Below are 27,380 nucleotides of genomic sequence, written 5' to 3'. Positions count from 1 at the left end.
ACAAGGAGGGCATACAATTCATTAACCGACTTCTCTCAGCCTCCTACCTTGACAATACACAGATCAACCTTTGCGTTGATCTTTTAGCTTTGGTCCTAACATCCAATTTCTCCATGTTCCAGAACAAATTCTACTTACAGACCCGTGGGACAGCAATGGGCTCGAATGTAGCACCCCTGCTTGCAAATTGCTGTATGGCCGATTTTGAGGACTCGGTCATCTCTAAAAGCCATTTCTTCCAAGACAGCATTCTTGTTTGGAAACGTTATATAGATGACATCTTTTGCATATGGGGGTTCATTCGAGTCCCTAAGCCTATTCTTTGACTTACTGAATTCTTCCTGGCCTGGTCTGGGTTTCACCATGACTCATGACTACCATAAGGTCAACTTTCTGGATATGTTGATCATTAAAGATGACCAGGGCAATTTAAGTACGGATCTCTTCATCAAGAGCATTGACCGTAATAGCCTTGTACATTATGATAGCTTATACCCTATCTCCATGAAACGGCCATCCCTAAGTCCCAACTTAACAGGGTTAACAACATTGCATCAGACAGTACTGTACGCCAAACACGCATCTCTGAGATGCAATCCAAATTTCATGAAGGGGGTTATTCTGACAATACTTTCTCAATCCCTACAGCATCACACACTACCAGTCGTCGGTCCACTGGTACACGCATACCGTTTGTACACAACTTTAATCCTTTTGTGTACAAACTACATAGGCCCAGTGCTTTTTTTGCGACGGTACGCGATGGTACGGTGTACCGGAAATATGAAGGTGCTTCAGCAGGGGAGGGGGAGCGGCGGCAGGAGCCGGTGGCTGGGAAGACATACTCACCCCTCCCGTGCCTCCCTGAACGTCCTCTGCATCCTCCTTGTCACAGCACTGACAGCTTCTTCCTGCCTTCAGTGGTCACATGGTACCGCTCATTGAGCTCATGAATATGGATGCCCATGGGCGTGGAAGCATATTCATGAGCTTAATGAGCAGTACCATGTGACCGCTAAAGGCAGGAAGAAGCTGTCAGCGCTGGACAACGGAGGATTCAGGGACATTCAGCAATGGCACAGCAGGGTGAGTATGAAGGAGGAGGATGGGGGCTGCACAGAGGAGTACGGGGGCTGCACAGAGGAGTACGGGGGCTGCACAGAGGAGTACGGGGGCTGCACAGAGGAGGTCGGGGGCTGAACAGAGGAGGACGGGCGCTGAACAGAGGAGGTCGGGGGCTGCACAGAGGAGGACGGGGGCTGCACAGAGGAGGATGGGGGCTGCAGAGAAGGAGGACTGGGGCTGCACAGAGGAGGTTGGGGGCTGCACAGAGGAGGACGAGTGCTGCACAGAGACGAGGATGGGGGCTGCACAAAGGAGGTCGGGGCTGCACAGAGGAGGTCAGGGGCTGCACAGGGGAGGGGCAAATATTGCGAACCGGCAAATATTTTTTTGCAAAAAAAGCCCAGCATAGGACCATACGCCAACATTGGCACTTACTCAGTAAAGCCTACCCCGACTTTCCAGAGTTCCGTGAATCCTTTCTCCCATGTTTTAAGAGGGCCCCTAACCTGAAAGACAAATTAGTCTCAGCAGACTTCAATCAGGGCACCCCCTCCACTTCACAGCAGTTTCTACATACACCCAGAAGGGGCACCTTCCCCTGCCTCCGCTGCAATCAGTGCAGCAATGTCATTAAAGGGGATACCATACATCACCCCCACTCAGGAAAACCCTATAAAATTAAGGATTTCTCCACTTGCGACACATCATTTGTAGTCTCTTTATTTAAGTGCCCTTGTGGTCTCATGTACCTTGATTGGGGAAACTACTCAGCCTGTGAAAGATAGAATTTCTAAACAAAAATCTACAATCAGAATCCCATTCCCCATCATTTTTCCACTATGAACCATAAACTTTCACAGCTGCGTTTCCAGGTCATCGAACATGTCCCACAACCTAGAAGAGGGGGTGACCACATCAGATTGCTGAAACAATGCGAGGCGTATTTGATACATACACTAGACACACTTACTCCACAGGGTCTTAACCGTGATTATGATCTGTTATCTTTCATTTAGGCATTGACCTTCCGTTTATATGATTGCCTGTAATGTGTGCTATATTTACTCTTTACATTTGACATTGCTGTTTGTGACTTCGTAATATAATATACTATGTACAACTAACACATCTTTATTTTCATTACAGAGTTGTTTGTATTGAATTATCTTCTTTCTGGACTGCTTCCCACATTTCTGTGACATCAAGCAACTTCCACCTCTGTTCCACGCATCATCTGATTCACCTTCTCTCTTCACTGGTCCATATGATCACTTAGTTTCACTTTCACAGGCTCCAATATGGCCTCTGGAATGCAAGTGGAACCCATGTCAATCAATCCTCCACTTCCTCTGGACACTTAAAGGCTCTTGCAGCTCACTAGTCCCACCCCTTCCCCTTTTTAGCTTCCCCTCGGCTCACTCCTGTACAGCCGACGAATGGTGGATACCGTGTCACTGCAGGCAGCATGCTCTCAATCCTTAAAGTTTATGGGAGATATTGCATGCTATTACATTTAAGAGATTGAGAGGGAGTTGATTATGTTATTGCTATCTTGCCTTTGCCTAAATAATATTAATTGTACCATGACCTTTACTTATATGTGGTAACTGGATGTCACTGATTCCCTTATTTTGTATTTATCCACACCTCTTTTTTTCTACATATTGTAATTTACCCTATTGAGTATAATAAAAATCTTATATTTTATTTACTGCTCTTGATACCATTTTTTCTTTGGTCTAAATAAGTATATAGTAAGAGTACATGCAAACAACAAAAAATAAGCATATACCCTACAGCAAGTAAGTAAATAGATTTTAATAGTACATGTAAATAGAGACCGCTTAGCACCATTTCAGTGGTACTTACATATTTACCTTATTTACTTGCTGTAGCATATCTGCTCTTTATTTTATTCATTTTTTGTTTTGTTTTCTTGGGCTTTGTGTGAAAATGCTCTTACATTTTGCATGTATACAAGCTTAACCCCTTCGATGTGGGCTCCGGTGCTTCAGTAGTAGAATTGCACTTTTTTTGCAATTTCACCTTACTTGGATTTTTTTTCCTGTTTTTGAGTACACGATATGGTAAAACCAATAGTGTCGTTCAAAAGGACAACTCTTTCACGCACAAAACAAGCCCTTACATGGCCATATTGACTGAAAAATAAAAAAGCTATGGCTCTGGGAAGAAGAGGAGCGAAAATCAGAAACGCAAAAACGAAAATGACTTGCCGTGATCTCCCTATATATCCTCATACATATTATTTGGCTATTTATATTTAGTGGATGATTTCACTTGAGACACTGAACATTTTTTTATCATCAGTATGCCTATATCTCACTCTGAAGAAAGAACCAAAAAAGCTGCGCAGGTGTTTGATAATGAGCCGAATCAGACTGGTGATTTTTTGAATTTTACTACTCACATGGCGCAACTTGAAAAATTTACCGTACAAGAAATTAAAATCCGGTGGGATTTCACCAATTTACAGAATTATGTAGGGAATGATTTGATCCCCAGAGGTGTAAGAATTAAAAAAAATACCTACAACAATTTATACTGCGAACTTAAAGAGGAATGGAATCAAATTCTCACTAACTGTTCCATGAATTTGATGAAACTCTTAATAAAATATGAGTAGACAAAACTCGTGGAGATTCAAAATGAGATTGAGAATATTAATAAATCATTGGATTCATTTAAAATATTGCCTTAATATAATATTTCTATTGATAAAATTAAAGCGGATTTAGCTACACTTGAGGAGGAAATTGAGTCGCAAGAAAACAAAGTTTGCACGTGATTTGAATGACTATGCCATTGGCAAAATCTATGAGTGGGGTCAGTGGGAAGGTGCACCAAGGACTCCCAAACCCATTCTAAAACATAGCCAGACTCGTACCAAATCGACCAAAAAGCCACATGTTGCATTCACCTCTTCAGATCCAGAATCCTCAGATACCAACTATAGTGCATCTGATACTTCTTCAAATACTATTGATCTGGATAAAAACAGGAAGTCTTACAAGTCAAAAAACGCAAGCGGCAGAGTGACAGGAAACACGGCAAACAATCTAGATGTGATAACTCGATACAGGAAGAAAAAAATTGAAGAAATAAATTCATAAAATGTAATTAACCTATCATCCCAGCAACTAACACCAGATCAACTCAAAGTCCTATCTTTAGGGCTAAATTTTTGTACCTGACTTGAAATTTGACCTTTTTTCTATGATTTTAGACATCAATAAATTCATCTGAAATTTGACACTCAAAAAACATTTCTTTGGTGAAGTAGAGGAGTCACATCAACAATTATATAGTCCAGATATTAATGAATTTCATAAATAGGACTACAAAGAACAAATGACACTAGTTAATCTACAAAGACTAACTTCCTGCGAAGAGAGTAACCCTGAGAAAATTAATCAATCACATTTTTTGAATGTAAAGAATCCATACTTCTACCCCATTGAGACCAGGGTGGAGTGCATGGACAGATTTCAAGAAACAATAGAAAGAGAATTAAAAAATCTCGAAAGAAGAAATAATACAACTGGGAATGGAAATAAAAAGGATAACCTTTCTTACAAGCAAAGAATTGCGTTCTCAGAATTAAAGAAAATGACAAACACTGTAATTAAACATAGTGATAAAGGGGGTATGATAGTAGTTCTTAACTCCAAGGACTACAAAGATAAAATGCTGGAACTATTATCAGACATATCTACTGTACTTATGAAAACTAAAAAACAATCCATCAGCTACATTTTGTGATGAAATTAATAAAGTTATTATGGAAGGACTGGATATGGGTGTCTTCAGCAGAAAAACAAGATGATTATTTGGCAGTACCAAAGTCTGCCCAAAGTACATAAAACCAGCGGAATTCCACCAATGAGACCGATTGTACTGGGAATAGGCTCTATGAATGAGCATTTATGCGAATGAGCAGACTCTCTTTTACAGCCCCTTGTGCAAAAGTTACCAGGCTACTTGAAGTATTCAAGGGATATGCTGGGGGCATTATCTAAAACAAATGGCTGAGTAATTATTCTATACTTGTATTCCTCATGAATTGGCCATGAAAGCGCTTCAATTTTTTCTTAAAAACTATAGGCAATATTCTGATGATCTTATTGATTATCTATTGCAAGTTATTTTATTTTTGATGAAGCATATATTATTTTCCGTTGATGATAATGTGTACTTACAAAAAATGGGAGTTCCAATGGGAGCAAAATACTCACAATCACTAGCAAACATTACTATGGCTTAAAGGGAAAATGAATTTATTTATTAAATTGATAATCCCTTTTCGCAAGAATTGATATGGTATGGCAGATACATTGATGACACCCTCATTATATGGGGGGCGATGTATCTGCCATACCTACATTTATGGATTATATTAAATCCAATAATTATAATATTCGATTAACGCATAAATAAAATAATAATTACATTGCCTTTTTAGATTTGGAGCTTCAAGGTACCGTTAACCAATGTATAGGCAGTAAAATTCATCATAAGCCAGCCATCCGAAACATGTAATAAAATCCGTTCTGGTAGGAGAGCATATTAGACTAAAAAGAAATTGTTCTAATGAAAAAGATATGAAGGAAGAATTTGATATCTTATACAAAAAATAAAAAAAACACAATTACCCAGAATGGTCTCTCAAAAGAGCTAAAAATATAGCTATTAATAAAGATAGGAATGATCTGATTGAACTTATAGCCAACCCAGTAAGATTAGAAAACAATAAGAAACCTTTTGTTTGCCTGCGTTTTAGTCCTCAGTTTAATGAAATTACAAATATTATTCACAAATATCTACCCTTATTATATGTGGATGATATCCTTGCAAAAATTCTGGAATCAGGAGTGAATGTCATAGGCAGACAAGCCCCTACTATTGGTAATGCAGTCTCACTAGGATTATTTCAATCTAAATGCTATAAACAAAATTAATTAAATACTAAAGTTTTTTTTTTTAGATGTAGCAATAATAAATGCATCACCTGTAAATATGCTCAGACAACAAAAACATTTAATAACTAGAATGATACACAAACTTTTAATATAAAGCAATTTATTAATTGTAACTCAAAAAATGTAGTATATAAAATAGAATGTACAAATTACCATTTAATATATATAGGATGCACCACGAGAAAACTCAAAAGCCGCATATCAGAACATATAAGAGATATCAAAAATAATAATAATACTACCCAAACTATATCTATGGCTGCTAAACACTTAATTTGGTATCACAATGGCAACACCTCATCTTTGATTGTTGCAGGTTTAGAACATCTAAAAAAAATTCCTGGCGTGGTGGAGATACAAAAAGACGCTTATTAACACGCAAAACGTTCTGGATATATAACTTTGAAACCAGACATCCTACTGGTCTCAATAAGAGAAACAAAATAATGTTTTACTACTGATAATTTTATCTTTATTTTGCTTTTGTTTTTTATTTTAGTTGATCTTGAAAGTATATTTTTTATGTCAGTGTTTTCTTACAGCATTTTCGGCACAATGTATTAGTGGCTGAGAGATTGACCTTTCAGCACCTTGGCATGGTCTGTCACCTGACAGAAGGGAATTTATATGATTGGTCAATACCACATATAAAACTGCATGCTGTTATTTGAAGTTTAGCTGTGACAAAGATCTTTATGATCGGAACGCGTCGCGAGACTATCAGTGTCTAAGTGTACTGAGGATTTGCTGTACCATATTTTAAGAAATTTTCAATAAAAGATTGATTTTAGGAGCTAGAACACCCAAGCTTTCTTCTCTTCCTGCTGATTCACATCTAGTCTGGACGGAGTTCTGAGCACCTGTGGCTGTCGGTGAGCAGGCTAGGGCGAATAGCCCACTTTTTTCTCTTTATAAAAATGAAAATGGGCTGTGGCGCAAAGGGGTTAAGGTCCAGCTCAGTTTTTTGGTTTTATTGATGACACGTAGAGTAATCCAGAGTTCAGTAATCAAACTGTATGTCCAGTGCTTGATATCTGATACTGAGCAAAGTGACGAGGACTACCGTGTATTTGGCTGAGTACTTATGACTAACAACCCTTATCTGAGCATAAACCCGATTTTATCACTTACACATGAATGCTATATAAGATGAACACACCATACACTTTCGTCAAATAATTTACTGATATAAAGTCTTATAACTATATAACAAATTACCAATATAAGGAATGTGTATTGAAATAAGCACTATCTTCAAGAGCACAATATTACTTTTTGTTTATAACTTTTTAACATTTAGGGTGGTGATTTTCATCTATCTCCAACTGTTCCCTTCTACTGCGACCTTCAAAGATGTTTTATTTAAATCTTTCAAGCGCAAAATGTTCAACTCTGCACATTATACTGAAGTGAAGAATGGCACCATAGGGGTCAATGAGCTGAACACAAGCCATTGATCTGATAAATAAATAATTTTAATTTTGCTTTCAGGATCAGAGACTACAGACCTCACCACCAGCACGATGAATTTCACTTGAGTCATCTGATATAAATATAAGACATCATAACAGCATAATGAATGTGCAGCACCGTCATTTGATTTAGCATTTTTATATAAAAAGATCTCTTCATCTGTGCGCCAGCATGAAGCATTGGGTAGTCAAATATGAAGAAGTGGAGTACAGTTTATAATGAAAGAGTATCTGTGATTGAGAAATACACACTAGGGATTAGTGAACGTGCTTGATGATACTCAGTTGTCACTTGAGTATTATGGGCTCGGATGTGATCGTTACTCAGTTTTTATCTAACACTCAAATCCCTGCCCTGCATCTTTGACGCCTGTTATGCAGCCAATAAACATGCAGATATTGCCTGTGAGTTACTGTAATTCCGTAGCCTTCTTGGTTGTGGCAGTACTGTGACTGGCGGGCTGTGTGACATGGTCAGGGATTATAAAAGAATAGGTGCCGCATGACTCGGCACACTGATGCCATTGCACAGCTCTGTGACACTTTGTATTGTATAAAATACACTATAGGAGCAAAGAAGCACAATAGGGTCTTATCCGATGACAATAGTATAAAGATATATAAAATCCACTCACCCGCTAGAGGAGAGATCAGGCACATGGAAATCATCAGCTGCTGCATGTCCAAATGGTCAGACAAGTGACCGCCAGTATATCACTTCTTATGGAACTAATTTTTTGGACTTTCATGCGCTGCTTGACATAATACACAATCCAGTTATATTAAAAGATCAACCATTTATTCTCATTTTATCCCAACGCGTTTCGAAGTGGAAAACACTTCTTCAGGGGATGACAAATATTTGTCATCCCCTGAAGAAGTGTTTTCCACTTCGAAACGCGTTGGGATAAAATGGGAATAAATGATTGATCTTTTAATATAACTGGATTGTGTATTATGTCAAGCAGCGCATGAAAGTCCAAAGATTAGTTCCATAAGAAGCGATACACTTTGTATTGTAGGGAGAGACTGCTTGTCTAGGCCAGTGTGCACAGTATAACAAATCTGAGGCCTGCAATGTTGATATTTATGTTGAAACTGAGCCATCATACTAACAGCTCTTCTAAGGGCCAATCATTTGCATTGATGTTTGTATCACATTCAAACTGCATTTAGTCTAGGGAAGGAGAGAGAGTCGCAGGAGCAAGGAGAGTGACAGAGTCTAGTCTGTAGACAGGCCTGTGCAGTCCGCTGGCAAACATGTAACTGCAGCTTTTTTTTTGTTGTGGCTCAAAAAATGTTATATGTTTTGATCCATCAAGTATTATGAGCTATGAGGTCCTTTTTGGTGTCATATGACACCAAAGAAGCTAGTCCAGAGTTTGAACGAGTTGTGGAAATAAAAACTTTAACTTATTTTAGTCCCAAGAATATTTTATTACAACACTGCAGCCTGATATCATATTATCATCCAAACTGGTCAATTATCCTGCATTGCAATCGAATGAACTCTCAAAAAAATGATTTGATTGCTGCTGGTGACCTACTATTTTCTTTTATTAAAACTAAACTTGGTGTCAAGAGACCTAGCAATTACAAAATGCGTAAGGCGTGCGTTAAGTTAATAATAAATAAATCAAGGGTTAATTACCCATATTGTGTCTCCTCTTGTCATCTTGTTCAATAAAGTATGCATAATTAAATCAAGGGTTAATTACCGATATTGTGTCTCCTTTTGTCCACGATGTGATCGCAAACCCGACATGCGTTTCGCGAGTATAAACACACGCCCCCTTGGGGAACGCATGTCGGGTTTGCGGTCACATCGTGGATAAAAGGAGACACAATATGGATAATTAACCCTTGATTTAATGATGCATACTTTCTGCTACTTATCATAGAATCATAGAATCGGAGAGTTGGAAGGGACCTCCTGGGCCATCTGGTCCAACCCCCTGCTCAAAGCAGGATTCGCTAAATCATCCCAGTCAGATGTCTGTCCAGCCTCTGTATAGAATCATAGAATCGTAGATACATGATTACATTATGCTTGATACATTGTAATGGTTTTTAGCAATGCATGGTAGAGCTAAACATGGTGATAGTTATAGGTGGAATTGATTAGTCTTGGTGCAAACAAGTGACTGATTGTATTACCTGCTTATGTTACATTGTTTATATTCATTGCTCTCCACATGTATATGTACTTCTTTAGCATAATATGTCATCCTGATCAACCCTGTGACTGTTACTCAATTTTTGGGCTCACACTGTTCTATTGTATTTGTATTTAGTCTATGTGGTAAATATTTACCTTTAATAAAATATTTATATTATGAGATACATTATGACTCAAGTTCTCCTCATATTTATTTGATCTTTTTGAGTCTGTATTTTTTTATTTATATTTTTGATTGCATATCTACTGGTGACCTATATAATCAATTGTCTTTGGAGAGTAGAATGAAAATTATAGATAAACATGTTAAGGGTAAAAGTTATAAGACCATCTCCAGCAGCTTGATGTTCCTGTGACTACAGTTGCACATATTATTCAGAAATGTAAGCTCCATGAGACTGTGGCCAACCTCCCTGGACGTGTCCGCAGGAGGAAAATTGATGATAAATCAAAGAGATGGATAACACGAATGGTAACAAAAGAGCCCAGAAAAACTTCAAAGCAGATTAAAGGTGAACTTCAAGTTCAATGAACAACAGTGTCAGATCACACCATCAGTTGCTGTACGAGCCAAAGCGGACTTCATGGGAGATGTCCAAGGAGGTCACCATTGTTGAAAAAATCATAAAACCGCCGGACTGGAATTTGCCAAACTACATGTTTACAAGCCACAAAGCTTCTGGGAGAATGTCCCATGGACAGATGAGACAAAACTAGGACTTTTTAGCAAGGCACATCAGCTCTATATTCACAAATGGAAAAATGAAGCATATCAAGAAAAGAACACAGTCCCTACTCAGAAACATGGAGGAGGCTCTGTTATGTTCTGGGGCTGCTTTGCTGGCACAGGTTGTCTAGAATCTGTGCAGGGTACAATGAAATCTCAAGACTACGAAGGGATTCTAGAGAGAAATGTGCTGCCCAGTGTCAGAAAGCTTGGTCTCAGTCGCAGGTCATGGGTCTTTCAACAGGATAATGACTCAAAACACACAGCTAAAAACACCCAAGAATGGCTAAGAGGAAAACATTGGACTATTCTGAAGTGGCCTTCTATGAGCACTGACCTAAATCCTATTGAGTATCTTTGTAAAGAGCTGAAGCATGCCATTTGGATAAGGCAACCTTCAAACACAAGACAACAGGAGCAGTTTGCTCTTGAGGAGTGGGCCAAAATACCTGTCAAGAGGTGCAGAAGTCTCATTGACAGTTATTTGAATCGTTTGATTGCAATGATTGCCTCAAAAGGTTGTGCAACATAATATTAAGTTAAGGGTACCATCATTTCTGTCCAGGTCTACTTCATAAGTTTTGTTTTTTAACAAATTCTGAGGAAGCATGGTTGAAAAGCAATGTCTGACTTTCATTTGTTCATTTTCATAGCTTTTTTATTTAATAGTACTTTTGTCAAATTCAAGTTATTTCTGTCACCATTGTGGGTTTTCTGTCATTAAACGAAGGGTACCAACAATTTTGTCCACGTGTGTAGTTTTAGTTTTGCAAATGCCAGGTTGCTTTAAGTCACTTCCATAAAACAAAGAAAAAAAAAAAAAAAACTATGAAAAAAGAAAAAAAATACCAAAATATTGTTGGATTACTTCTCCTTTATTTACTTATTTTTCTTAGTTATATAGCGCCGTTAATTCCACAGCGCTTTTCAGGCATCGATTGTGCCATCCCTATTGGGGCTCTGAGGGAGTGTGCACACGCTGCGGATTCTCCTGTGGATTTTTCCGCGCAGATTTTGCAAAATCCGCAGGTTGAAAGACCTGCGGTTTATCTGCAGATAAACCTGTTTTCCCCTGTAGTTTGACACCTCTACAATGGAGCAGGTGTGAAACCACTGAGGATTTCGCACAAAGAAGTGACATGCTGCGATTTTGAAACCGCAGCAAATCCGAGCAGAAAAATCTGAACCATGTGCACTGCTGTTTTTGTTTTCCATATAATATAAAGGTACTGTACACCACAGCAGAAATTTCTGCAGATCAGCAGGGTCAAACCCGCTGCAGATCCGCATCAGAATCTGCAGTGTGTGCACACACCCTCAATCTAATTTCCATATCACTATGTCTTTGAAGTGTGGGAGGAAACCTTTTTATCAGGAGGAAACCTATGCAAACAAGGGAAGAAGATGCAACTCTTTGCAGGACACAAGCGCTGCAAAGCTGCAGTGCTACCCACTGAGCCACTGTGCTGTCCTGCCCCTTCCACCTATACAGCCACATCCACCTCCTCCTCCAAGTTGACCTGGTCCTCCTGGTTCAAGATTCTTATTTCTTATTTCTGCCCTTCTTAGCGTAGGGACAGGACTCAGCTGTAGTTAGGGACAGTATTAGGTTTTGTGTGTGTGAAGTTTTCCCGGCTAGACGCCTCTCACCCAGCCAAACCAGATCTCACACTTTGCAATGACGAGGAGCAATACCCATAAACACAGTGCCTGTAAATTGATATTTTGATTTTTGCTTTTATCCTAAGTCATGTGACTCTCATTAAAGAGTCTATATTGACTTTTTGGATTGCTACTTCCTATAGGTGGCACTAGAGTTCTTGTCCTCTTCCTCTCTGAAGAGACAATTTTCAGTTTTCCAAAAATAACACTCTCTTTGTTTAATCTGCACCCGTGTCTGTGATAGTACTGTGTGTAACTAAACGTTTTTATAAACTTCAACTGTGTCGGTGGGAGTGACATGAGTCCAATCATATTTTTTCTAATTTTATGCAACCATGCCTGTGTTAGTACTGTGCCAAAAGCCACTGTGTGTGTTCATCATCCCATATCAAAGGGAGTACTGTGCCTTTAAGCTGCTGTGTGTACTCTGCAACCCTGCCTGTGGGAGTACTTTTCCTCATTGTCTGGGTGTAAAATTCTTTATTAGCTTTCTCAGGGAAGTGTGAAAACATGCTCTGTGGGTGAAATTTATTATCAGTTTCTGTGGGATAAATGTGGAAACATGCTCTGTGGATGAAATTTGTTATCAGCTTCTGTGTGTAAAATTTGTTATGAGCTTTAGTGGGAGAAATGTGGAAACATACTCTGTTGCTGAAATTTGCTATCAGGTTCTGTGTGGGAAATGTGAAAATACGCTCTGTGAGTGATTTTTCTTATATGATTCTGTTTGGGTACTGTGTCTAATGCTCTGTAGGTGAAATTCATTATCTGCTAATGTAGGAGTACTGTGCATCATGCTCTGGGTAAAATTTGTAAACTGCTTCTGAGGAAGTACTCTGACCCATGCTCTGGGGGTGAAATCTCTAAGATACTAATGTAAGGGTTCTGTGCCCCATACTATGTGGGTGATATTTCTAAGCTGATAATGTAGGGGTGCTCTGCCCCATGCTCTGTGAGTGAAATTTCTAACCCCTTTATCCCCAAGGGTGTTTGCATGTTAATGACCAGGCCAATTTTTACAATTCTGACCACTGTCCCTTTATGAAGTAATAACTCTGGAACGTTTCCATGGATCCTGGTAATTCTGAAAATGTTTTCTCATGACATATTGTACTTCATGATAGTGGTAAAAAATTTTTTATATGACTTGCATTTATTTGTAAAAAAAAGGAAATTTGGATAAAATTTTGAAAATTTTGCAATTTTCTGAATTTGAATTTTCATGCTCTTAAATCACAGAGATATGTCACAAAAAATACTTAATAAGTAACATTTCCCGCATGTCTAATTTACATCAGCACAATTTTGTAACCAAAATATTTTTGTGTTAGGAAGTTATAAGGGTTAAAATTAGAGATGAGCGACTTTGCCTTTTTTAGGGTCGAGTCGGGTTTCATGAAACCCGACTTTCGCAAAAGTCGGGTGGAACGAAATTGGCCGACTATAGCGAAAAGTCGGAGGCCGACTGAAACACGAAACACAATGCAAGTCAATGGGGAAGGAAAGTCGGCAGGGAGTGGAGGACAGTAAACTCATCTACAGTGCCCATTTCAATGCCAAAAACATCAATTCTTATTACTGAAGCTTGTCAACCTTAATTTACTTTATAATAATAGATACGCATTGAAAACTGGGGGCTATTTGGCTAAAGTTGTGGGGGGGTAGGGCTGGCAAGAGGTTTTTAACACATACCACAACTCATGATGCTTCAATACGCCACAGAAATATAGTTATAGTACAATGACAAATACTTCACTGCTTACAAGACTGATCTAATTTAAATTGTAAAATTGTATAATAGCTCAAAAACAGGACAGTATATTACTCCATACAGTGTTATGGCCACCACATTGTGCGCCATACAGAATATTGAGCCCCATATATTTTTCCATACAGAAGAATTGGTCACATATAATGTTCCATACAGTATATGATGAGCTCCACATAATGCTACAATATATGATGGTCCCTATGGACGATGCTCCAGTGTGTTATGGGCCCAAATAATGCTCCATATATAATGGTCCCTATTTCTGATGCTCCAGTGTATAATGTGCCCCATAGATGCTGCTACAGTGTCTGATCTGCCCCATTTGCAATGCTTCAGTATATGGTGGGCCTCATGGATGATGCTCCAGTGTATGATGGGCCCTAATAATGCTCCATATATAATGGGACCCATTTCTAATGCTCCAGTGTATAATGTGCCCCATAGATGCTGCCCCAGTGTCTGATCTGCCCCATTTACAATGCTCCAGTATTTGAAGGGCCTCATAGATGATGCTCCAGTGTATGATGGGCCCAAATAATGCTCCATATATAATGGGCCCCATTTCTAATGCTCCAGTGTATTATGGGCCCAGTAAATGCTGCTCCAGTGTCTGATGTCCCCCATTTGGAATGCTCCAGTATATGATGGGCCCCATTTTTAATTAATCCAGGCATGGTATGTGAAAAGATCTCCATGGAGTAATCTAAAGTGTGTGCTGCCGCATCCTTCACTTTTGGTGAGGGTGAAGGACACAAGGAAAGGGGTTGCTCCTGACCTGAAGCCTGCACTTACGACTCAGTGCTTGCATTTTTTTAAACTTCAGAAGAGGAGGCAATAGAGCTGGAGGCTGTTTCAGCAATGTAAGCCAAAAACAGTTCCTGATGCTCCGGCTTTAAAAGCAGTCTACCTACTACCAGAAAATGGAGCCTTACAGGCCTTCCAGAGCTACACCATGACGCAGGCTCAACACCTCCTGCCTTAACTGCTATTGTGCTTTTGGCACTACCAGAAGATGCACAACCACCACCATCAGTACCAGGTGGCCCCCCACGCCCACATCCACGTCCTCTTCCACCATACTTCCTCATGTTTTAGAAAATTGACCCAAAATACCAGCAGATATTTGGCACTGTATCAGAAGCATACAGCTCTACATAGTCTAGGAGTAACAGTAAATCTCCACAAATATTTCATGAGTCATACACAGATTCTCACAGGCTCTGTATGGATTACCCAATAAAATAAAAAGTTGAAAAAAGGTAGAGTATCACCAGGTACAAGGTATATATAGTATAGTGTAAACATTCTGAATCTCCGTATACCACTGGCGTAACTACCGGGGTAGCAGCAGAAGCGGTTGCTTTGGGGCCCGGCCTATATAGGGGCCCGGGTCCCCGGCTCCGATCGGCGCTACCCGGGTAGTGCAATTAAGTACATAACTCTCCTGCATGTGTCTTGCAGCCCCGCCTGCTTATTCCATCTTCTCAGCACTGTTCTTCCTGCTTTCAGTGGCCGCTCATTACATATGCGCATATGTAATGAGCGGCTCATTACATATGCACATATGTAATGAGCGCCACCACGTGGACACTGAAAGCAGGAAGAGCAGCGCAGAGATGGAATAAGCAGGGGGGCTGCAAGACACATGCTAGGAGAGGTGAGTATAACTGAGGGAGCCATATTCACCTGTCTCCCGTTCCACCACTGCGCATCGCTCTGCTGTCTTGCTTCCTCTGGCAGTGACGTTCAGGTCAGAGGGCGCCATGACGTAGTTAACAGGCACCCTCTGCCTGAACAGTCACTGTGCAGGGCCGGCAACGCTGAGGAGCAGCAGCTGCAGCAGCAGAGATGAGGTGAGTATATAGGTTTTTTTTCTTTAATTGAGACAGCGGCAGCAGCATTGTAAGGGGCCACTAATGACCGTGCAGCATTACAAGGGGCCAGTAATCACTGTGCAGCATTACAAGGGGCCAATAATCACTGTGCAGCATTACAAGGGGCCAGTAATCACTGTGCAGCATTACAAGGGGCCACTAATCACTGTGCAGCATTACAAGGGGCCAGTAATCACTGTGCAGAATTACAAGGGGCCAGTAATCACTGTGCAGCATTACAAGGGGCCAGTAATCACTGTGCAGCATTACAAGGGGCCACTAATCACTGTGCAGCATTACAAGGGGCCAGTAATCACTGTGCAGAATTACAAGGGGCCAGTAATCACTGTGCAGCATTACAAGGGGCCACTAATCACTGTGCAGCATTACAAGGGGCCACTAATCACTGTGCAGCATTACAAGGGGCCAGTAATCACTGTGCAGCATTACAAGGGGCCAGTAATCACTGTTCAGTATTGCAAGGGGCCACTAATCACTGTGCAGCATTACAAGGGGCCAGTAATCACTGTGCAGAATTACAAGGGGCCAGTAGTCACTGTGCAGCATTACAAGGGGCCACTAATAACTGTGCAGCATTACAAGGGGCCACTAATCACTGTGCAGCATTACAAGGGGCCAGTAATCACTGTGCAGCATCACAAGGGGCCACTAATCACTGTGCAGCATTACAAGGGGCCACTAATCACTGCAGCATTACAAGGGGCCAGTAATCACTGTGCAGCATTACAAGGGGCCACTAATCACTGTGCAGCATTACAAGGGGCCAGTAATCACTGTGCAGCATTACAAGGGGCCAGTAATCACTGTGCAGCATTACAAGGGGCCACTAATCACTGTGCAGCATTACAAGGGGCCACTAATCACTGTGCAGCATTACAAGGGGCCAGTAATCACTGTGCAGCATTACAAGGGGCCACTAATCACTGTGCAGCATTACAAGGGGCCAGTAATCACTGTGCAGCATTCCAAGGGGCCACTAATCACTGTGCAGCATTACAAGGGGCCACTAATAACTGTGCAGCATTGCAAGGGGCCACTAATCACTGTGCAACATTACAAGGGGCCAGTAATCACTGTGCAGCATAACAAGGGGCCACCAATCACTGTGCAGCATTACAAGAGGCCACTAATCACTGCAGCATTACAAGGGGCCAGTAATCACTGTGCAGCATTACAAGGGGCCACTAATCACTCTGCAGCATTACAAGGGGCCACCAATCACTGCAGCATTACAAGGGGCCAATAATCACTGTGTAGCATTACAAGGGGCCACCAATCACTGTCCAGCATTACAAGGGGCCACTAATCACTGCAGCATTACAAGGGGCCAATAATCACTGTGCAGCATTACAAGGAGCCACTAATCTCTGTGCAGCATTATAAGGGGCCACTAATCTCTGTGCAGCATTACAAGGGGCCACCAATCACTGCAGCATTACAACGGGCCACTAATCACTGTGCAGCATTACAAGGGGCCACTAATCACTGTGCAGCATTACAAGGGGCCACTAATCACTGTGCAGCATTACAAGGGGCCAGTAATAACTGTGCAGCATTACAAGGGGTCATTAATCACTGTGCAGCATTACAAGGGGCCACCAATCACTGTGCAGCATTATAAGGGGCCACCAATCACTGCAGCATTATATGGGGCATATGTTATTATGGAGCATGTTATAGGGCCACCATTATTCACTGTGCAGCATTATAAGGCATATTTTTGTATGGAGCATCTTATGAAACCCATCATGAACTTTATGGAGCATCTTATGGGGCCCATTTTATTTTTGAAATTTACCAGTAGCTTCGGCATTTTCCACCCTAGCCTTATACATGAGTCAGTAAGTTTTCCCAGTTTTTTGTGACAAAATTAGGGGGGTCGACTTATACACGGGTCGGCTTATACACGAGTATATATGGTACATTACTGCGGCTCTCCGGCGGGTGCTGTGGCCAACGCTGTCTTGGGGGCCCACCGGCCCGGTGTGTGTAGTTAAAATAAGATAACTCAAGGAAAGTGCAGTTTAAAATTCACCTAAAAATCATAATTATGCACCCATGGAAAATATATAAAAGAGACAACTCGGACAAATAAGATGAACAAACGAAAAAAAACGAGGAAATTGTCCAATAATTAAAGTTTCTTTATTTTATTATTTAACAGACAAATGTATACATTATTAAAAATAAATTAGTAAGGGGAGGCCAATGCCAAAATAAAGGCACAGCCAGGGGACAGCTGTAAATACTTAGTAAAATACACCCACAGTAATAGCATATAAGGTCAAGTGACAACAGACAAAAAATAATATATAATTAATGTGTAATATATATATATATAAACATGTATGTATATCAAGTACAAAAAATAATAAATAAGTGCAAGCAAGAAAAAACTGTGTAAAAAAATGATAAACTCATATAAAAATTAAAAATATATATATATATAAAAAATGTAAAATTGTATATGCACTGACAAAATATTATTACCACTAGAGTTGAGCGACTTTTGGTTTTTTAGGGTCGCGTTTCGTTTCGTGAAACCCGACTTTTCCAAAAGTCGGGTCGAGCAAGATCGTCCGATTATAGGGAAAAGTCGGGGTCGTCCCGCAACACGAAACCCAATGTAAGTCAATGGGGAATAAAAGTCGGCAGTGAGAGGAGGACAGGAAACACACCTACAGTGCCCATTTGAATGCCAAAAGCATCAATTCTTCTTTCTTAAGCTTGTCAACCTTAATTAACTTCATATTACAAGTTACGCACTGAAAAATGGGGGTTATTTGGCTACAAACTGTGGGGGGGGAGGGCTGGCTCCAGGTTTTCATGTGCCCTGGGCGAAAGAGCGCCCCTTTAACACATACCACAACTCATCATGCTCCGATACGGCAGAGAAATAGCGGTATAGTACAATGAAAAATACCTCACTTTTTACATCTCATGACGAGGCCCATCTATTTCTCCATACAGAATCATTGGTCCCATATAATGTTTGAAACAGTATATGATGAGCTCCACATAATGCTACAGTATATGTTGGTCCCCATGGATGAAGCTCCACTGTCTTATGGGCCCAAATAATGCTCCAAACATAATGGGCCCCATTTCTAATGCTCTAGTGTATAATGGGCCCTGTAAATGCTGCTCCAGTGTCTGATGTCCACCTTTGGAATGTTCCAGTGTATGGTGGGCCCCATCTATCATTCTCCAGAGTATAGTGCTCCCCAAAAATTGCTGTCCCAACATTGAAAACAATCAAATAAGTCTCCTCGCTAGGGAATCCCTGTACTTGTCTGGACAGGTGCTGTAGCTTGCTTAACAGCTCGCCAGCCGTTCTCACGCCCAGTATGGATTGCACGTGATTGCACAAAGGTTAGAAAGGGTACCGTATCCCTGGATAACATGTATGGATAGCGTACACATTCAAAATATATGTCTATACAGCATGAGGCAGGCTCAGACGGTGTTAGGCCCAGTATGGATTGCACGTCATTGCACAAAGGTTAGAAAGGGTACCGTATCCCCGGATAACATGTATGGATAGCGTACACATTCAAAATATATGTCTATACAGCATGAGGCAGGCTCAGACGGTGTTAGGCCCAGTATGGATTGCACGTCATTGCACAAAGGTTAGAAAGGGTACCGTATCCCCGGATAACATGTATGGATAGCGTACACATTCAAAATATATGTCTATACAGCATGAGGCAGGCTCAGACGGTGTTAGGCCCAGTATGGATTGCACGTCATTGCACAAAGGTTAGAAAGGGTACCGTATCCCCGGATAACATGTATGGATAGCGTACACATTCAAAATATATGTCTATACAGCATGAGGCAGGCTCAGACGGTGTTAGGCCCAGTATGGATTGCACGTCATTGCACAAAGGTTAGAAAGGGTACCGTATCCCCGGATAACATGTATGGATAGCGTACACATTCAAAATATATGTCTATACAGCATGAGGCAGGCTCAGACGGTGTTAGGCCCAGTATGGATTGCACGTCATTGCACAAAGGTTAGAAAGGGTACCGTATCCCCGGATAACATGTATGGATAGCGTACACATTCAAAATATATGTCTATACAGCATGAGGCAGGCTCAGACGGTGTTAGGCCCAGTATGGATTGCACGTCATTGCACAAAGGTTAGAAAGGGTACCGTATCCCCGGATAACATGTATGGATAGCGTACACATTCAAAATATATGTCTATACAGCATGAGGCAGGCTCAGACGGTGTTAGGCCCAGTATGGATTGCACGTCATTGCACAAAGGTTAGAAAGGGTACCGTATCCCCGGATAACATGTATGGATAGCGTACACATTCAAAATATATGTCTATACAGCATGAGGCAGGCTCAGACGGTGTTAGGCCCAGTATGGATTGCACGTCATTGCACAAAGGTTAGAAAGGGTACCGTATCCCCGGATAACATGTATGGATAGCGTACACATTCAAAATATATGTCTCAGGAGGCAGGCTCAGACGGTGTCAGGCACAGTATGGATTTGACGGCCCAGATTACACAGAGGAGGAGCAGAGAGAGGTAAAGATTGCAAATGCTGGGGCCCTGCCCAAGCAAGGGGGGCCCACTCGTGGGCGTCGGTACTGGCACTGGGCCCCTCATAGTACAGCGGTGTGTCTGATGGCGGGTGTGCACCACCGCCGTCAGAGACACTTGATTGCACTATGAGGGACCCTGTGCCAGTGCCCGCGCCCAAGAGTCGGCCTACCCACCTGTCCAGGGCAACGGCACTCGCAGGGTGTCGTGCGGTAGGTGGTGACCCCGGCCATGGGGGGGGGAGGCAGCACAGTTAGGGAGTTTTAGAAAGTGGCATATGTTGATGTTGGACATTCAGCTGATGCAAAAGGCGAAATAGGTGAAGTACCAGGAAGAGGTGGACCAAAGCAAGCCATTTTTCTGTCACCCTATGTGTCATCAGGGGAAGGTGGGACAAAATCCTTGGAAACCCATGCGTGGTTCATTTTAATGAAGGTTAGATCATCCACATTTTGGGTTGACAGATGGGTCCTTTTTACTGTAAGGATTGATCCAGCTGCACTGAAGACTCTTTCCGATAGCACACTTGCAGCTGGGCAAGCGAGCTCCTGTAAGGCATATTGGGCCAATTCAGGCCAGGTGTCCAGTTTAGCGGCCCAATAGTCAAAGGGGAATGACCTGTGTGGGAGAACATCGATATGGAGGAAAAGTAGTTTGTAACCATAGTTGACAACTGCTGTCTCCTGTCACTTTCCATCGATGCAGTATTACCAGTTGTGTGAGCGGTATTTGAAAAATCAGTCCACAACATTGTCATGAAACACCTGTCTCCAACGCCACTTCTGCTGTGTGCACCACGAACACCTCTGCCAAGCTGCCCCCGGCCCGTACGGCTCGTGTGAGAACCATCACCGCTGCTGTGTGCTGGGAATGCCTCAAGCAACCGATTTACCAGAGTTGCTTGTTTATTAGCCAATATTAGGTCAAGGTTCTCCTGTGGCATGATGTTTTGTAATTTGCCTTTATAGCGTGGATCCAGGATGCTGGCCAACCAGTAGTCGTCATCGTTCATCATTTTGGCAATGCGGGGGTCCCTTTTTAGGATCCGCAAGGCATAATCTGACATGTGGGCCAATGTTCCCGGTGTCAATGGTGCACTGCGAGTGCTGGGTGGAGGAGCACTTTCTGGCAAATCCACATCCCTCCAGTCACGCACAAACCCTGTACCAGACCTTGCCACGCCAACATTTTCACTTGCCCCACGAGATGCATCCTCCTCCCCTAAGTAATCATCACCATCATCCTCCTCCTCCTCCTCCTCTTCTTCCTCCACTTCGTCCAGGAGAGGTCCCTGAGCAGACAATGGCTGAATGTCATCAAGGATTCCCTCCTCCTCTTCCTCCTCATCAACATTGGCTGCAGACGCCTGCTCCTTAAGGTGCGTCAAAGTTTGCATGAGCAGACGCATAAGTGGGATGCTCATGCTTAGGATGGCGTCGTCTGCGCTTACCAGCCGTGTGCATTCCTCAAAACACTGAAGGACTTTACAAAGGTCTTTCAGCTTCGACCACTGCACGCCTGTCAACTCCATGTCTGCTCTCAAAGTGCCTGGCCGTGTATCCTCCCACAAATGCATTATGGCCTGCCTCTGCTCGCACAGCCGCTCCACCATGTGCAGTGTGGAGTTCCACCTTGTTGCAATGTTGATAATGAGGCGGTGGTTGGGAAGGTGGAGCAATCGCTGCAGCTTCTGCATACGAACGGAGTGTACAGGCGACCGGCGGATGTGCGCGCACAGTCTTCGCACCTTCTGGAGCAGGGCTGTTAACTCCGGATAATTTTTGAGGAAGCACTGCACCACCAGGTTCAATGTGTGAGCCAAGCAAGGTATGTGGCTGAGTTTTGAAAGGGCTATGGCTGCCACAAAATTACGGCCGTTATCACTAACTACCTTGCCTGCTTCAAGATGTACACTGCCCAGCCATGACTCAGTTTGTCGCTTCAAGTACTCGGCCAGGACCTCGGCGGTGTGTCTGTCGCCCAAACACATCATCTGCAACACAGCCTGCTGACGCTTTCCACTAGCTGCTCGATAGGGGGACACATCGTGTGCAACAGTGGCAGCTGCAGATGGAGTGCTCGTACGACTGCGCTCTGTGGACGAGCTTTCGCTTCTGGAGGAGGAGGAGGAGGAGGAGGGTCGAACGCCTACAGCCAACTGTTTCCTATACCGTGGGCTAGGCAGCACTGTCCCACCACCGCTGTCCCCTGTGGACCCTGCATCCACCACATTAACCCAGTGCGCAGTGATGGACACGTAACGGCCCTGGCCATGCCGACTGGACCATGCATCAGTTGTGAGGTGCACCTTTCCGCTCACTGACTGCTTGAGTGCATGGACAATGCGGTCTTTCACATGATGGTGGAGGGCTGGGATGGCTTTGCGAGAGAAGAAGTGGCGACTGGGTAGGTCATAGCGTGGTACTGCATAGGCCATGAGTTCGCGGAAAGCTGTGCTTTCCACCAACCGAAAGGGCATCATCTCAAACGAGATTAGTTTGGCAATGTGGGCGTTCAAACCCAGTGTACGCGGATGAGAGACTGAGTACTTTCTTGACCTACTCATAGTGTCTGGGAGGGTGAGCTGGACTTGAGAGCTGCATATGGTGGAAGTAGCGGTGGACAGGGCGGACTGAGAGAGGGTTGATGATGGTGATGGAGTTGGTGTTCTTTCTGATGGCCTAGAATCAGTCTTTCGTTGATATAACAGTGGGATTCCCTGACTGCTGTGGCCTTGCAACGACACCTCAACATTTGCTGCTGTGCTAACCGGTGGGCTTACAGTGGGGGAAACAATGTAGCGTTGCTGACTACCTTCGTTGTGATCAGTTGCACATGTGGCACTTGAGGTTTGGTGTTGTGTCCACGCTTGCAAGTGCATGCTGGTTAAATGTCTAAGCATGCAACTGGTATTCAAATTTTTCAGATTTTTCCCTTGGCTAAAGGTCTTTGCGCACTTCTTACAGATAACCTTGGCCTGATCATGAGGATTTTGTTCAAAAAACTGCCACACTGCACTCTTCCTACTTTGGCAGACATTTTGCGGCCTAGCACGCTGTGATCTTTTGACCCTCTGGACAAGCTGTCCAGCAACTCTTTTGATGTTTGGAACCTGTCTTTGGAGTGCTCCGGGCCTGCCAGATAACAGCTGTTGCGATGTCGATGTCTGCTGTGGATGCTCCTCATCTGAGCTATTGGAAGCAGCACCCTCTTCCCCCAATGGATGCCAATCTGGGTCAACAACTGGGTCATCCATCACCTCCTCTTCTATGTCATGTGCACCTTTCTCTGTGTCACCGTGTATGGTGGTATAGTGTGCGGGAAGGGGCACCTGAGTCTCATCAGGGTCAAAATCTGGCTCTGTACACTGCGAGGACAATGTAGTGCTCTGAGTGAATGTACCAGCAGAATCATCCATCAGCGGCTGTGCATCAGTGCACTCCATGTCAGATTCATCTTGGCCTGGGTAATTCACCATTTGACTTGATAATCCAGGCATGGTATGTGAAAACAGCTCCATGGAGTAATCAGTAGTATGGCCTGCGTCATCCTTCAATCTTGGTTGGGGTGAAGGACACAAGGAAAGGTGTGGTTCATGAACATGAGCCTCCAATGACGACTCAGTGCTTTTACTTTTTACAACTGAAGAAGAGGAGGCGATAGAGCTGGAGGCTGAGTCAGCAATGTAAGACAAAACTTTTTCCTGATGCTCTGCCTTTAAAAGCGGTTTGCCAACTCCTAGAAAACTAAGCGTTCGAGGCCTTATGTAGCCAGACGATGACGCAGGGTCAGCACCTCCTGCATTCGGTCCTATTTTGCTCTTGCCACTACCATCAGATCCACCACCAACACCATCATTACCAGCTACCAACCCCCGCCCAATTCCACGGCCTCTTCCACCAGCCTTCCTCATTTTTGGTAGAAATGTAGACAAAATCCAACAAACTATATAGTAATGTAAAACAAGGTACAAGGTGTCTATAGGACAGGGGAGATTTAGAATTTCAGCACAACCTTGTGGACAGTGGACACTTTTGGATTGTGTGAGGCCCACTGATATCTGAGCGCTATGTGACAGGCTCGATGGCACAGCTGACTGTGACCAAAGTGACGAGAGGATAATGGAGATTTTGAATCTCTGCGTACACTTTTGGACACTGGACACTTGTAGATTGTGTGAGGCCCACTGATATCTGAGCGCTATGTGACACGCTCGATGGCACAGCTGCCTGTGACCAAAGTGACGAGAGGATAATGGAGATTTTGAATCTCTGCGTACACTTTTGGACACTGGACACTTGTGGATTGTGTGAGGCCCACTGATATCTGAGCGCTATGTGACACGCTCGATGGCACAGCTGCCTGTGACCAAAGTGACGAGAGGATAATGGAGATTTTGAATCTCTGCGTACACTTTTGGACACTGGACACTTGTGGATTGTGTGAGGCCCACTGATATCTGTGCGCTATGTGACACGCTCGATGGCACAGCTGCCTGTGACCAAAGTGACGAGAGAATAATGGAGATTTTGAATCTCTGCGTACACTTTTGGACACTGGACACTTGTGGATTGTGTGAGGCCCACTGATATCTGAGCGCTATGTGATACGCTCGATGGCACAGCTGCCTGTGACCAAAGTGACGAGAGGATAATGGAGATTTTGAATCTCTGCGTACACTTTTGGACACTGGACACGTGTGGATTGTGTGAGGCCCACTGATATCTGAGCGCTATGTGACACGCTCGATGGCACAGCTGCCTGTGACCAAAGTGACGAGAGGATAATGGAGATTTTGAATCTCTACGTACACTTTTGGACACTGGACACTTGAAGATTGTGTGAGGCCCACTGATATCTGAGCGCTATGTGACACGCTCGATGGCACAGCTGCCTGTGACCAAAGTGACGAGAGGATAATGGAGATTTTGAATCTCTGCGTACACTTTTGGACACTGGACACTTGTAGATTGTGTGAGGCCCACTGATATCTGAGCGCTATGTGACACGCTCGATGGCACAGCTGCCTGTGACCAAAGTGACGAGAGGATAATGGAGATTTTGAATCTCTGCGTACACTTTTGGACACTGGACACTTGTGGATTGTGTGAGGCCCACTGATATCTGAGCGCTATGTGACACGCTCGATGGCACAGCTGCCTGTGACCAAAGTGACGAGAGGATAATGGAGATTTTGAATCTCTGCGTACACTTTTGGACACTGGACACTTGTGGATTGTGTGAGGCCCACTGATATCTGAGCGCTATGTGACACGCTCGATGGCACAGCTGTGACCAAAGTGACTAGAGGATAAGGGAGATTGGATTGCTTTTAAAAAAGCAGTTTGCGGAGCAGTGGGTAAACAGCAATGCCAGCGTGTCAGGAAGCCTTAGAAGGCAGCCCAACAACCAACACCACTGATACACCACAATATAGCCTCCCCTTGCACTGCACACACAGTGACTTGTGTGTTGTGCAGGCCAAATCGCTAGCAGCAGAAGCAGTTCTTTTGTCTTCTTCCCTGCCTAACGCTCTCCCTACAGAATCAGCAGCAACCTCTCCCTATACTAAGATCGGCAGAAGTAAGATGGCGGTCGGCGTGCACGCCCTTTTATACCCCCTGTGACGCCCACCAAAGCAAGCCAATCACTTGCATGCCCTTCTGAAAGATGGTGGTGACCCGTGCCTAGGTCATCACGTTGCCCACAGTGTCCGTGGATCCTGATTGGCTGAAAAAGAGCGCAAAACAAACTTTTGAAACGCGACTTTGGCGCGTAAGTCGAAGACCAACGTGATGACATAGGCACGGGTCACCACCATCTTTCAGAAAGGCATGCAAGTGATTGGCTTGCTTTGGTGGGCATCACATGGGGTATAAAAGGGCGTGCACGCCGACCGCCATCTTACTTCTGCCGATCTTAGTATAGGGAGAGGTTGCTGCTGATTCTGTAGGGAGAGCGTTAGGCAGGGAAGAAGACAAAAGAACTGCTTCTGCTGCTAGCGATTTGGCCTGCACAACACACAAGTCACTGTGTGTGCAGTGCAAGGGGAGGCTATATAGTGGTGTATCAGTTGTGTTGGTTGTTGGGCTGCCTTCTAAGGCTTCCTGACACGCTGGCATTGCTGTTTACCCACTGCTCCGCAAACTGCTTTTTTAAAAGCAATCCAATCTCCCTTATCCTCTAGTCACTTTTGTCACAGCTGTGCCATCGAGCGTGTCACATAGCGCTCAGATATCAGTGGGCCTCACACAATCTACAAGTGTCCAGTGTCCAAAAGTGTACGCAGAGATTAAAAATCTCCATTATCCTCTCGTCACTTTGGTCACAGGCAGCTGTGCCATCGAGCGTGTCACATAGCGCTCAGATATCAGTGGGCCTCACACAATCTACAAGTGTCCAGTGTCCAAAAGTGTACGCAGAGATTCAAAATCTCCATTATCCTCTCGTCACTTTGGTCACAGGCAGCTGTGCCATCGAGCGTGTCACATAGCACTCAGATATCAGTAGGCCTCACACAATCTACAAGTGTCCAGTGTCCAAAAGTGTACGCAGAGATTCAAAATCTCCATTATCCTCTCGTCACTTTGGTCACAGGCAGCTGTACCATCGAGCGTGTCACATAGCGCTCAGATATCAGTAGGCCTCACACAATCTACAAGTGTCCAGTGTCCAAAAGTGTACGCAGAGATTCAAAATCTCCATTATCCTCTCGTCACTTTGGTCACAGGCAGCTGTGCCATCGAGCGTGTCACATAGCGCTCAGATATCAGTGGGCCTCACACAATCTACAAGTGTCCAGTGTCCAAAAGTGTACGCAGAGATTCAAAATCTCCATTATCCTCTCGTCACTTTGGTCACAGGCAGCTGTGCCATCGAGCGTGTCACATAGCGCTCAGATATCAGTAGGCCTCACACAATCTACAAGTGTCCAGTGTCCAAAAGTGTACGCAGAGATTCAAAATCTCCATTATCCTCTCGTCACTTTGGTCACAGGCAGCTGTGCCATCGAGCGTGTCACATAGCGCTCAGATATCAGTGG

At 43.3% G+C, this 27,380-nt stretch overlaps 1 long non-coding RNA gene across 1 annotated transcript in view; it reads left to right on the top strand.

The window, feature by feature from the left end:
* LOC141100226 (uncharacterized) overlaps positions 1-2,772 on the top strand; it is a 119,036-nt gene extending 116,264 nt beyond the window's left edge. Inside the window, exon 3 of the long non-coding RNA XR_012234652.1 lies at positions 2,212-2,772. This is a non-coding gene — a long non-coding RNA (uncharacterized lncRNA). The remainder of the gene's footprint in view (positions 1-2,211) is intronic.
* Positions 2,773-27,380: the final 24,608 nt, after the last annotated feature.

Source organism: Dendrobates tinctorius, unplaced genomic scaffold, assembly GCF_039654945.1.
Source record: "Dendrobates tinctorius isolate UK_male_01 unplaced genomic scaffold, ASM3965494v1 ptg000103l, whole genome shotgun sequence".
NCBI lineage: Eukaryota > Metazoa > Chordata > Amphibia > Anura > Dendrobatidae > Dendrobates > Dendrobates tinctorius.
This window is presented reverse-complemented; position numbering and strand designations above follow the sequence as displayed.